Source organism: Theropithecus gelada, chromosome 13 (genome assembly GCF_003255815.1).
Source record: "Theropithecus gelada isolate Dixy chromosome 13, Tgel_1.0, whole genome shotgun sequence".
In the NCBI taxonomy this organism is placed as follows: Eukaryota; Metazoa; Chordata; class Mammalia; order Primates; family Cercopithecidae; genus Theropithecus; species Theropithecus gelada.
Window position 1 is genome coordinate 22,736,908 of NC_037681.1, and position 12,205 is coordinate 22,749,112.

The 12,205-nt window shown below is 41.9% G+C and overlaps 1 protein-coding gene across 10 annotated transcripts in view; it reads right to left on the reverse strand.

Annotated features, from left to right (window-relative positions):
• Positions 1 to 12,205, reverse strand: part of MYT1L (myelin transcription factor 1 like) — a 526,890-nt gene that overhangs the window by 469,825 nt on the left and 44,860 nt on the right. For all 10 annotated transcript variants that reach the window (XM_025354739.1, XM_025354742.1, XM_025354744.1 and 7 more), the window contains one exon: positions 10,547 to 10,646. The gene's annotated coding sequence lies outside the window, so the exon portion shown is untranslated. The remainder of the gene's footprint in view (positions 1 to 10,546; positions 10,647 to 12,205) is intronic.

The following is a 12,205-nucleotide window of genomic DNA, read 5'->3' on the forward strand; positions in this document are numbered from 1 at the left end:
CATGTAGGAAAACGCCACATGTAACGTACATGTATGAAAACGTCACATGTACATGTATGAAAATATCACACGTAACTCCACAATATTTACGACTATTACATATCAGTTGAAACTTTTGAAAAGAAAGAAAGGGAAGGATGGAAGGAAGGAAGGAAGGAAGGAAGGAAGGGAGGGAGGGTGGGAGGGAAAGAGGGAAGGGAAGGAGGAAGGGGAGGGAGTGCATTCAAAGCACTCAAATGTCACTGGAATTTACTTACAACATAAACTGATTTTTTTTTTCCTAAAACATTTAGGAAAACAGATAAAGGGACATTCTTAATCACTCATACTATGTGAACACTCTTAGCTTCTCTTACTAGTATTAGAAGCATTTTGTTTCAGGAGATTTGGACTTGTTTTTATCTAAAGCAATTTCTTGGACTAAGGGGAGTAGGCTGAGAAGGAAGAAATAGTGTACTTAAAACATATTTCTTATATAAGCAGTATTAGCTCCAGCTATACAGTTGCAATGAACTATGTTTCTAATAACATCACTTGGCATAGGAATCTTAATTGTAGACCTTGTAAAATGTCTCCTTACACTCACTGTTTCAGAGCACTTTTAAAGCATGCCACGGTAAGATAGAGGAGAAGCGGTGATGAAGCCCTCCCAAAGCATAGGCAGAGCCTGGCTCAAGCCAGCCTGTAACCTGGTCCAGGGGTCATTCCATGAGACCCCCAGAGCCTCCAGTCGGAGAGCCGTGAGGCTCAGCAAACACGTATTGATCCCTGTGTAGTGCTGTGAGGGGGCTGGAACAAGGAAAGCTGATGGCCACACACTGAGACAAGGCCAGTGTTGCACCTGGAGCATGAGCAGGTGAGGTAGAGTCAGCCAGAGCTGGAGCGCTGGCTTGGGGTGGGGATCACAGCTGAAGAGTGCTGGTGGTTGGTTGTCACCTTGGGCAGCCATTGAGCCAGGCCTTGGGGGATAAATGGATAGACATGTTTGGAAAGAAATTTCAAGAAAATGTAATAATAAAATGGTGTGTGTGTGTGTAGGTGTGTGTGCGCGCACGCACGTGCCTGTTACAGCAGTCATGTGAAAACAAACTGTATGTGAGACTAGCACATCGCTGGGGCCATTCTGGGCAGGAACTTCATCTAAAAGCATTGGTCGAACCGGAAAGGATGAAGCTACTACCTTACAATCCATTCTGTGTTCTGTGGTTTCAGCACTAGGAGCTACTTCTGGTCATAGGATGTCAGAAATCATCCTACCTATGTATGACGCGCCGAGCCCCAGTGCCCCCAGCTGGGCCATTTGGATGCTGTTGAATGAGAAGAACAAAACCGGGAGAGGGAAAGTGGTTTCCTGGAGGTCTTATCGCACCGGGTGTGAGCTCAGGCCAGTGCGCTGCATCCTGCCCTAAGTTGCCCCTTTAAAACACCAGCTCCTGCTCTCAGGTCTTCTCTACCTTGTCCATGGAATGTGAGCGTTACTTTCTTTTCATTTCAATATGTACCATGAAAACTTTCCACATATCCACGGAGCATGCTTCCTGTTGCCGCCAAGATACGCTTCAGTGAACTTTGCATGGGATGATGTCTTCCCAGCCTCATCTCAGCCCATCTTTCCACCTTAACCTTCCACACATAACCAGCCTATTCTTTCACACCTCCACGCCTTGTTCTCGTCCTCAAGAGAAAGTCCCAGCCAACCTCCTCCGCCTGGGAAAGACCTACATATTTTTCAGTGCCATTCCCGAATGAGATCGACCCCCACCTTGCCCCAGCGGGTCTCTCCTCTCTGCCTGGAAAACTACCGTGCCTTGTGTTTGTTGCTTTATGGAGTTGTGTTTTTTATTTGTCTGTTGTATTTCTTGGTGGAATGTGAGCATTCAGAGCTCTGTGCCTGGCCCACCATACACAGTGGTGTGTGAGTAATAGGTCCTCAGGATCCCTGTGACGTGAAGCAATGTTTCAGGCTTCCTTTCAAAAGAGTGAATCTTTTTGCTAGGTAAGGTCTGTTGTAATCCATGTCCAATGTCCACACACTGCAGAGACTATGCTCTGAAAGCCGGTTGTGTACCTTTGCGTGCCTGTGTGGTACCTTCACACATTTCTCAGGGCTTACCCCCGACACAACCCTGAGTGGACAGGTCCTCTTTCAACCAGGACCATGATAACTTGTTACGGGATACTGAGGTGTCTCGATTCCACCTATCAGAATTATTTAACTCATTGGGATGTGGATCAGACAGTTCTTTAAAATCTTACAAATATGTCAGTTAATTGATAAAGTCCTTTTACAATCACACAGAGAAATGGTTTCAGGAATCCAAGGTTGGGGGATGGGGAGAGCTATAGAGAACCAGGAAGACCCCAGTTATCTGTCTGAGTTTGTTAGTTTCCCTTCACCCTGGTCCTCCTGACATCTTCCTGCTCTGCAAGCTCTAAGGCTGTTCGTCATGTGCAATGATGGTGTCAGCAGCCAAGCCACCAAAAAGCAGCTTGGGAAGGCTGAATTCAAGTTACGATGCCTTCATTTTAGACGGAGGGCTCCTTGAATCTCACCCTCTGCAGGTGCATACAAGACTATTGTTTCCATTTTCCATTTGCCCGCTTTCTACCTCCTCCTCATGATTCTCTCTTGTCTCCATATCAGATGCTGGAGCCTGTTACTCCACACTCCCTGGGAAGCCCTCCTGGGCCTGTGCATCCAAACGAACACTCCTGCCCCCAGAGCCCATGGTGCTTGACCACGGCACCACGCATGTGTGATTTCTGTTTGCCTTTACTTCACCTGCAGAATTCCGATTGATTCTTTTCTGTTTTGTTTTGTTTTGTTTTTTTCTTTTTTTGAGATGGAGTCCCACTCCTGCCTCCTTCTGATCTTCTTCTTCTTCTTCTTTTTTTTTCTTTTTGAGACAGAGTCTTGCTCTGTCGCCCAGGCTGGAATGCATGGTGTGATCTCAGCTCACTGCAAGCTCTGCCTCCCAGGTTCACGCCATTCTCCTGCCTCAGCCTCTCCAGTAGCTGGGACTACAGGCACCTGCCACCACACCCGGCTAAATTTTTGTATTTTTTGGTAGAGGCGGGGTTTCACCGTGTTAGCCAGGATGGTCTCGATCTCCTGACCTCATGATCCACCTGCCTCAGCATCCCAAAGTGCTGGGATTACAGGGGCGGGCCACCGCGCCTGGCCCCGATTGATTCTTGATTTTCCAAATGCTCAATCTTTACTCATCTTTTCACCCTTCATACCCAAGGGTGATTTGTACAAAGCATTTGCTCAAGGGTGACCTTGTGGGAACCACTTCTGTTGCCTCCCATCAAGTAAAGGATGACGGGGTTCCACGGGTGGACCGGCTGTCCCATACGGCAGTGAAGGGAACACAGATTGCACACAGGTGCACCATGGCCAGAACGGAGGGAACAGTCAACACCCGCAGTTACATACACGCTCATGTTTCCACAGCCTTCACTGTGTTTATCAGTGAAAGTGGATTCTTTAGAAAATAAAGTTGTCCAGAGTCCCGCAACTGGTTCCTTTCCTATAACAGGGATGAGTTAGAATTTAAATAGTGCAGAAAAGAAAGAATTACAGGATTAGGCAGCTATAAAGTTACTGCCCTTCAGGTGTTATGTAAAGGTAAACTACAAATGGTCATATAACAATTGTAATTATAGAAAAAAATGGAGTTTTCTACCCTTTGCAATAGAATAAAAAAGAAAGAAAAATCCACGATACAACCAGTGTTATGGCTAAGCTACCTAATCAATTAGCCTACCCTAATTCGAAGGAAAAAGAACTATAGTCTATTCTAGCAAAATTTAAAACAATAATGTCTTTGAATATCTTTAGAAATCCATCCAATGTTACCAGTGACAGAAAAGTCATTAAGTTATTTCTGCTTTTGGTTGCAAAATAGAAAAGGTAATTATTAATTCCAAAATACTTTTCATATAAAAAATTAGACTTTTTTTCCTATATGAGAATTATCAATCTAAGAAATTTAAAGCGGAAAGTAAAAACAAACTTTTTTACTTTTATGAGTTAATGGTAGTGGCCATATATGTGCTATGCACAAGGCACTAATGTGGCCTACATGTGTTGTGTACATGTAACATGTGACACACAGCAACTCATGTGATCTCCACAATGATTCCAAGAGGTCCTGGCTAGTATTATCCTCATTTTGCAGAAAATGAAACTGAGAAGCAGAGAGGAAAATTTACCCTCAGACTTACAGTGGTAGAAAGCTGGATTTATTTCCTGCCATTCTGGTATAGGGATCCCTCTTCTGCCACTGTTATGCAACTTTGCATTTATTGAAGCTTTAAAGTATGGAGATTTTTAAAGAGACACAAAATTTTAAAGCAAACAGTATAATAAACCCATATACCTATCATTTACAAAAATGTAGTTTGGCCACTGTCACTTATCTAGACCCCATTTGATAACCATTTCTATATTATTTTGAAGAAAATTCCAGAAATCATATAATTTTGCCTACCAATGTTTCAGTGTGCATATCTAACATATTAGAACTTTATTTTTAAACACAGGCAGGACACTATTAACATATTTAAATAAACAGTAATTATGTGATATCATGTAGACATTTTAAATAGTCGATGCTTTAAACTTCAGTGGTAAATCTAATGTATAAAGTTATATTTTTCCTGACTATATTTTAATGCCATGTATTTCTTCTTAAGGGAAACAGTAGGACAGTGGTGAACTATGAAGGGATAATGTGTCCCCTTGAGCCCAAGGCCACATCACCTAAAGGGGAGACGAACACAACACAGGAACTTACCAAGAACAAAAGGCCCCTCTCTTTCTCTTGTTCTAACTTCTTCACCATGCTCTCCCTTGCCCAGATCTGGGAGGTACCTGTGCTAGGGCTCTGTACTCCCTGCCCCATGAGCCTGTGTCTCTGAGATGCAAGCGGCATCTAGGAGGCCCTGGACCAGCTCTGCTGTTATCTCTTACCCCACACTACTTAAGAGGATTCTTAAAATAAAAGGAGAGCTCTCCTCAATGGAGCTTTGTTTCAGCTGTTTACCATTTCTCAATGTCTTAACAATTGTGATGCTGTAAGGCCACTATGAAGTTCTGGGTACAGAGGACAAAACTACCTTGGTTTTATGGTTTAAGATTATATACAGGCTAATAGTATCTACTTTTCCTATATTTCAAGGCTATGTCTGATTGTGATGATAGTTCAAAGTATGGAGGACAACAATGCCTTCTTACATAGCAAAGAATTATTATAATGATTCAGCCATTCAACATGGAAGAGGAAGAAGGAGAAGAAGAAGAGGAGGAGAAGGAGGAAGAGGGAAAGGTGGAGGAGGGAAGGGAAGGGGAGGGGAGGAAAAAGAGAGGTAGAGTCCAGGAGGAAGGAAGAAAAAAGTGGAGTAAGAAGAGAGAAACAGGGAGGGAAGGAGGAAGGGAGAGAGAGAAGGAGAGAAGAAGAAAGAAAGGAAGAAAGGAAGGAAGGAAAGAAGGAAGGAAGGAAAGAAGGAAGGAAGGAAGGAAGGAGGGAGGGGGGGAGGGAAGGAGGGAGGGAGGGAGGGAGGGAAGGAAGGAATCAAGATTATTCCTCAAATGTCAAACAACACCTGTTCCATACCCAGGTTGCTTTTCCCTCTCAGTTCAACTTTACCTTCAAGTTTGTTGGCTGGGTAGTTTTGGGTTGAGTGCCAGCCTTCAAGGTGTTTCCATTTTGCCATTCTATGTTTATAAGGGTTTTTAATATAGACCCTCAAGTGGGCAACACTGCACACTGGGATTTTCTTTCACTAGCTGCTTATAATCAAAGAATGTAAACTAGGAAAGGTAGGAAGCTCTTGTCAGCAGACAGTACTTAATGTGATTTATCTATTTAAGAAGCAGGACAAGTACATGGCATAAAGTCAAGGATGGGGTAAGAGGTAAACGAAATGAAAGTTTTGATGTAGAAAAATTATCTGGGATTTCAAATAGATGGATATAAGAAGTAGTAAAATCAGGTATTGGAAAAGGAGGAAATAAAGAAATAAACAATAAGTGTCATCAGTCAGAAAACATTAAAGTAAAAATTAAGAAAACATGTATGAACAACTAAATTCATTTGTGGACTAAAGTAGAAAGTGTTAGATTTTCTGAGAAGTTTTTCTTCCTATAAGGAGGATTTCAAGCTTATACTATTCCTGCTTATATGATGTCAAATTAGGTCATTTTAGTGAATCCACCATGAAACACTAGTTAGACATTGCATACATACCCTGGTTGTATGGTTCACAGCTTTATGCATTGTTGATTTGTTGCTATTGCTTTATTTTCTGCATATCAAAGTTGCTTTGGTAATACGCATCATCTCCAAGACAACCAAGTGAACCAACTCCAAGAAACTATTTGGAGTTAAAAATCTGGAGGAGTAAAGGCGTTCACCTGCCCATTCCATATAAGACAGAAATCAGGAGCTGAGGCTATGGGGTGCCTTTTAAACCAAACTAAACTTCTTCTATCCGCCCTTGTGCACATTACATAACGCTCTGCCTCAGGTCTCTCCTGCTCAAAATGGGGATGATAATGTTTCCTTCCCTAGTGTTATTTTAAGGAGGAAGTCAGGTAACATACGTCAACTTCGTAGGACAAGGCTGCAGTGCAGAAGTGTGTGCAGGGTGACCACTTGCGTGCGGCATTGCAGCAGGGTTAGACCCCATCCGGAGGTGGAAAGGAAGCTTCAGCCAAACAAACCATAACGTGAGAGGCATCCAGAGCCTTGTGATCTAAAGCCCAGAACCCCACAACACAAAATTTCATCATAAAATATTGTAATTTAAGTCTCCTCAAAGACTTCTAATTCCTTCATTTAATTGATGAAGTGGCCGAGGTTTAGAGAAGGCTGGTGGCTTTCCCGGGTGCAGCCATAGGGGACACACTAGGTTTTCCAGCTTTTGATGTGGGTTGTTTTACACCAAATGTACACAACCATGGTGATATGGTTTGGCTGTGTCCCCACCCAAATCTCCTCTTGAATTGTAGTTCCCATAATCCCTACATGTCATGGGATGGACCTGGTGGGAGGTAATTGAATCATGGGGGTGGTTACCCCATGCTGTTCTCATGTTAGTGAGTAAATTCTCATGATATCTGGTGGTTTTATTAGGGGCTTTTCCCCCTTTGCTCAGCACTTCTCCTTCCTGTGAAGAAGATGCCATTCTTCGGCTTTGCCTTCCGCCATGATTGTAAGTTTCCTGAGGCTCCCCAGCCATGCAGAACTGTGAGTCAACGAAACCTCTTTTCTTTATAAATTATCAGGTATTTCTTCACGGCAGTGAGAGAATGAACTAATACACGTGGCATGATTTTTCATGTCATAACTAGTAATAGTGTAGGGACAAATGACTTTTGCTTTCTTTTTAATAAAATTGTTGGTAATATGTACAGAAGTGGGAGGAGTAAATGCCTGTGTCTTCCTGATTGATTATAAAATTCTTTCCAACTAGCTCGTGCAAGTGGTCAACAACTGAGGCCAAAATGGATTGCTTTATAGAGATTTAGCAGACTTATATTAATGATCCAATTTCCTTGAATGGGGTGAACTTGTTAACTTGCATATTTAGAAAAACTATAATCAAATATTGAAAATACTGTCATAGGATATAGAAATTAACCCATAGAACCTAGAACATGTTCTGAACATAGTAGATCCTTAACATATATCCATTACATTGAATTGAATTAGACGTAGTCTGTATCTGTCCAGAGGCTGAAAGTAAGAACAACAGAGCCTATTATAAAACTGAATAATATTCAAACCCTTGACACAATCCAACAATGGAATGAGTTGCCTTGTTGAGTTGTAAGCTATCCATTCCTGGAAATATTCAAGAAGCAATAAAAAGGCTTCTTTTTAGGGGTAGGTGGCATGGGGCAGAAAGGCTTCTGTAGTGCACTCTGGAGTTTAGTATAACGGACACAATCCTAGCTTTCTTTAGTGGTAGTGGATCTCGAAATTCTCAGAGTTACACATCAGAAACAATAATAGTCACTATATTAAATTGCTCATACTGAGATTTCATTTTTAAAGTAAATATATTATAATACTTTTCATACCATGTGTCAGAGACTCAATATAAGTGTGGATTCTGCAACTAAAAGGTGGACTTCTAAAAAGCTGGGTCATGTTCTATCATTTGCATATCACCACTGCCTCACACAGTGTATTGCACATAGTAGGTACTTCATACAATGATTTTATATACGAACAAAAGAACAAAAAAGTGTCAGATTTTTAGCTGAGTTTATGAGAATTTAGAAGATATTTTGAAATACATATTTAGCCTTTACAAAACTAAATTTGTGCTATGAGATTAGTTTTTTCTTAAGGTTGAATTTATGACACTTCTATGTGTAATGGCAGACCATTCAAACATTGGATGGTTAGCTGTGTTTTCAATAGCAGAGGACATGCAGTGATATGACCACACATAAAATGCAACAGGATTGTAAAGATATTGCCCTTCTCAAAAGTATCAAAATGTACATAGTCTTGAATCAAGAAATTCTACTGTAAATTTATCTTAAGAAAATCATTAACAGTGTGAAAGGTTTTAGGTGAAAAATGGTTATTAAAACCGTGTTTATAAGGTAAAAGTTTAAAAATCCAACTTATGAAATTACAATACAGAATTGATGAAGTATATTTCAGTATATCCATAATATTGTAGAATTGTGTATATCCATATAATCCATTATTCCATAATCCATTATTATGTATATCCATAATAATAGTAGAATGCTAGACAAGGTAACAGAACAAAATAAGGTAACAGAAAAGTAGTTCTTCAGGCTCGGTGCAGTGGTTCACACCTGTAATCCCAGCATTTTGGGAAACCAAGGCGGGTGGATCACTTGAGGTCATGAGTTCGAGACCAGAATAGAAAAATAGAAAAATTAGCCAGGTGTGGTGGCATGTGCCAGTTACCCTAGCTACTTGGGAGGCTGAGGCGGAGAATACCTTGAACCTGGAAGGCAGAGGTTGTGGTGAACTGATTGTGCCACTGCACTCCAGCCTGGGTGACAGAGCCAGAGTCCACCCTCCCCCACAAAAAAGTAGTTTTTCTTACAGAAAGATACATGTGATACATAAAGGGAAAAAGGAGTAAAGAACAAATGGTAGTTTGACTCACATTAATTTAAAATCTTATTGAAGACTGTCAAAGAAATCAGTCTTGAATTTTAAATCAACATACTAATGGTGGTTGTCACTGAAGTTTTGAATTTCCAGTGCTTTAAAAAATTATATTATCTATTATTCTAATATTCCAATTTTTCTACAATGGACATACGCTAATTATGTAAAGAAAATAGAAGTTTAAAAACTTGGTCTCTCTGGCAGTTTGATGTTAATGCAAAGAATGACATTGAGAGGATAAGTTGCTAAAGATACTGATACCAAAAGTAAGAGAGTACAGAGATGATGCCTTGAAAAGGATAATTTTTGAACCATTAAAAATTAGTTGTGTAGCAAATAGAGGACATTGGGTCCAACAGATTGGTTTATTTCTCAGTCTTGCTGGAAATTAAATTTGTAGCATTTCTCAATTCCACCCACTCTTAATTGGAAGACAAAGTGAAGGCCACAGAAGCTGAGAGTCTGCCTCAACGTCCCCGGCAGTCAGGGCTGCCCAGACCTCGAACCTACACGTGGTCAGCCTCAACGTCCCCAGCAGTCAGGGCTGCCCAGACCTCGAACCTACACGTGGTCAGCCTCAACGTCCCCAGCAGTCAGGGCTGCCCAGACCTTGAACCTATACGTGGTCAGCCTCAACGTCCCCAGGCAGTCAGAGCTGCCCAGACCTTGAACCTACACGTGGTCAGTCAATGCCACTCTTTCATGCAGCTGAAAATTTACATAATTACGTCCAAGATAGATTTCAAATGATTCCCAAAGATGTGTGTCCATGGAAAAAGGAAACTACATCCTCAAAATGGGGCTTTGATTGGAGGTAAGCTCTGAAGTCCGTGCACCTCTGGCTACCCGTCCGACCTCCCTCTGCCTAGGTTTCCTCATGTCTAAAAGGGATGGTGGCAACTTTCTTACAGGGTACTCGAGGGCTTAAAGAGAGCCAGCCATGTCTACAATGTGGCCTCACTCAGGCTCAAGTGAAAGAGTAGGAGTGGAAGGACTTTGAAATTCAGAAAACACCACGTAAGTATAACAAGAGAAGAATTAGGAAATTAAACATAACTATATTTTTTGGATCAAGTTCTCTGCTTGGTTCAGTTCATTTATGAAATATTTAGATTATAGGCAATGCTCTCCTCAGTAGAAGGATATAAGAAAAAGTAATAGTTGATGTATGAATTTAACAAGTATATGTAATTGACTAGACAAGGGCATACAACAGAAGCATGTAAGCATTAAAAACAGCAAGAAATAACTGGTACAAAAGAACTCAATTGCCTGAATTCTATATCAGTCATTGCCTTGTGAGCTCTGTTTGTTTTCAGGTACCTCCTTTACATTCCTAATACAGTGGTAAAGTCCCATTGCAGTTCACATACCACACGCTGTGATTCCTCAAATGTCGACGTGGATTGGACAAAGGTCCAGGCAACAGCCGCACACACCTCGTCCTTGGCTACAGCCTCCGCATGACCCGCCCTGCATGTAAGAGAGGAGGAAGAGACAGTAAATGGAACTGAGACTCTTTTCTCTTGAGTTAATGGGAATGGATAGTTTCCCTACATCTTGGGCTAGTCTCATTAAAGTATTGAAGGCCCTACACACACACAGAGCCACACTTGCTAAAATTTATCTAAGGAATGGCCTTAGATAAATTAGATACACTCCTACTGTTTCTCCTCAAAGTTGTAATTTTTTTTTTTTTTTGCTTTGAGATGGAGTCTTGCTGTGTCACCAGGCTGGAGTCACGGCATCTTGGTTCACTGGAACTTCTGCCTCCTGGATTCAAGCGATTCTCCTGCCTCAGTCTCCCGAGTAGCTGGGACTATGGGCATGGGCCAGCACACCCCGCTAATTTTTTGTATTTTAGTGGAGATGGGGTTTCACCATGTGCCATGTTGGCCAGGGGCCAGGGTGGTCTTGATGTCCTGACCTCATGACCTGCCCACCTCAGCCTCCCAAAGTACTAGGATTACAGACAACAGCCACCGCACCCGGCCAAATTTGTACTTCTTTTAAAATAAAGGTCTGTCCTTTAATAAAAATGAAAGAACAAGTTCAGTTGTGTGAAACTTGAGAGAGTCCCTAAGTCTCCATCCTCCCTACAAAGACTCCTAACCCAGGGAGATGAGCTGGAGGTGAGCTCCAGGCCCAAAAGGTTGCTTGTCAGGCAGTGATTGAGGTTGCAAGAGAAGGTTCTGGACTTAGGGTTGCACCGCGAATTGCATTATGGCAACGTATGCAAGTTCAATAAGGACCTCAAACACAGCTTGCCTATCTAAGGCCGTATCAGGACTAATGCCACAATGAAAACCAATAGGTGTTTAAAAAATAGAAGTAAAGAACCATGTGCAGACCAGGAAGTTTCCCGTATTTCCTATTTTCTAGGTTCACATGGAAAACTGGGGTGGTGGAAGAAAAGGACAATAATTCCTTTGGAACATTAATTCAACTTTTTCTACCCACTAACCATATTCGTTCCAATTTTAGCAGTTCTGTGGGAGGAGAAATGAAACATGAAATTCTTCTATGCTTTCAACTTTGCATATTTCTTTACCTCTACCTGGAATGCCCTCCCCTTTCTGGGTCTTCCCAATCCTGCCTAGAAGCCATACTTTATTTTGTGACACGTTCCTGATGAGAGAGAAGCAGGGATCTTCATGGTAAGAGCAGCACACATGTCAACCACTCCCATTACCGACTATCTAGCTGAGAAGCTACACGCTAGGTCAGACACTGCAGGTTCAGTATCTCTCTTAATCCTCAAAGTTGGCATTATTATTTCCCTGCACGTCGGTTCAAGATGCTGCCTAACTCCTGGAGACACAGAGCTGGAGCTCCCCTAGCAGGGATTCAAAACCAGCTCTTCCCAACTCAAGGGTGCTTTCTGCTGCTCCAGGCTGACCTCCAGTTTCTCAGGCCCTCCAATACTCCAATTCTTTGTTCTTTCTTCATTCTCCTTCTTCTTCTTCTTCAAGATGGACTCTCACTCTGTCACCCAGGCTGGAGTGCAGTGGTGTGATCTCATCTCACTGCAA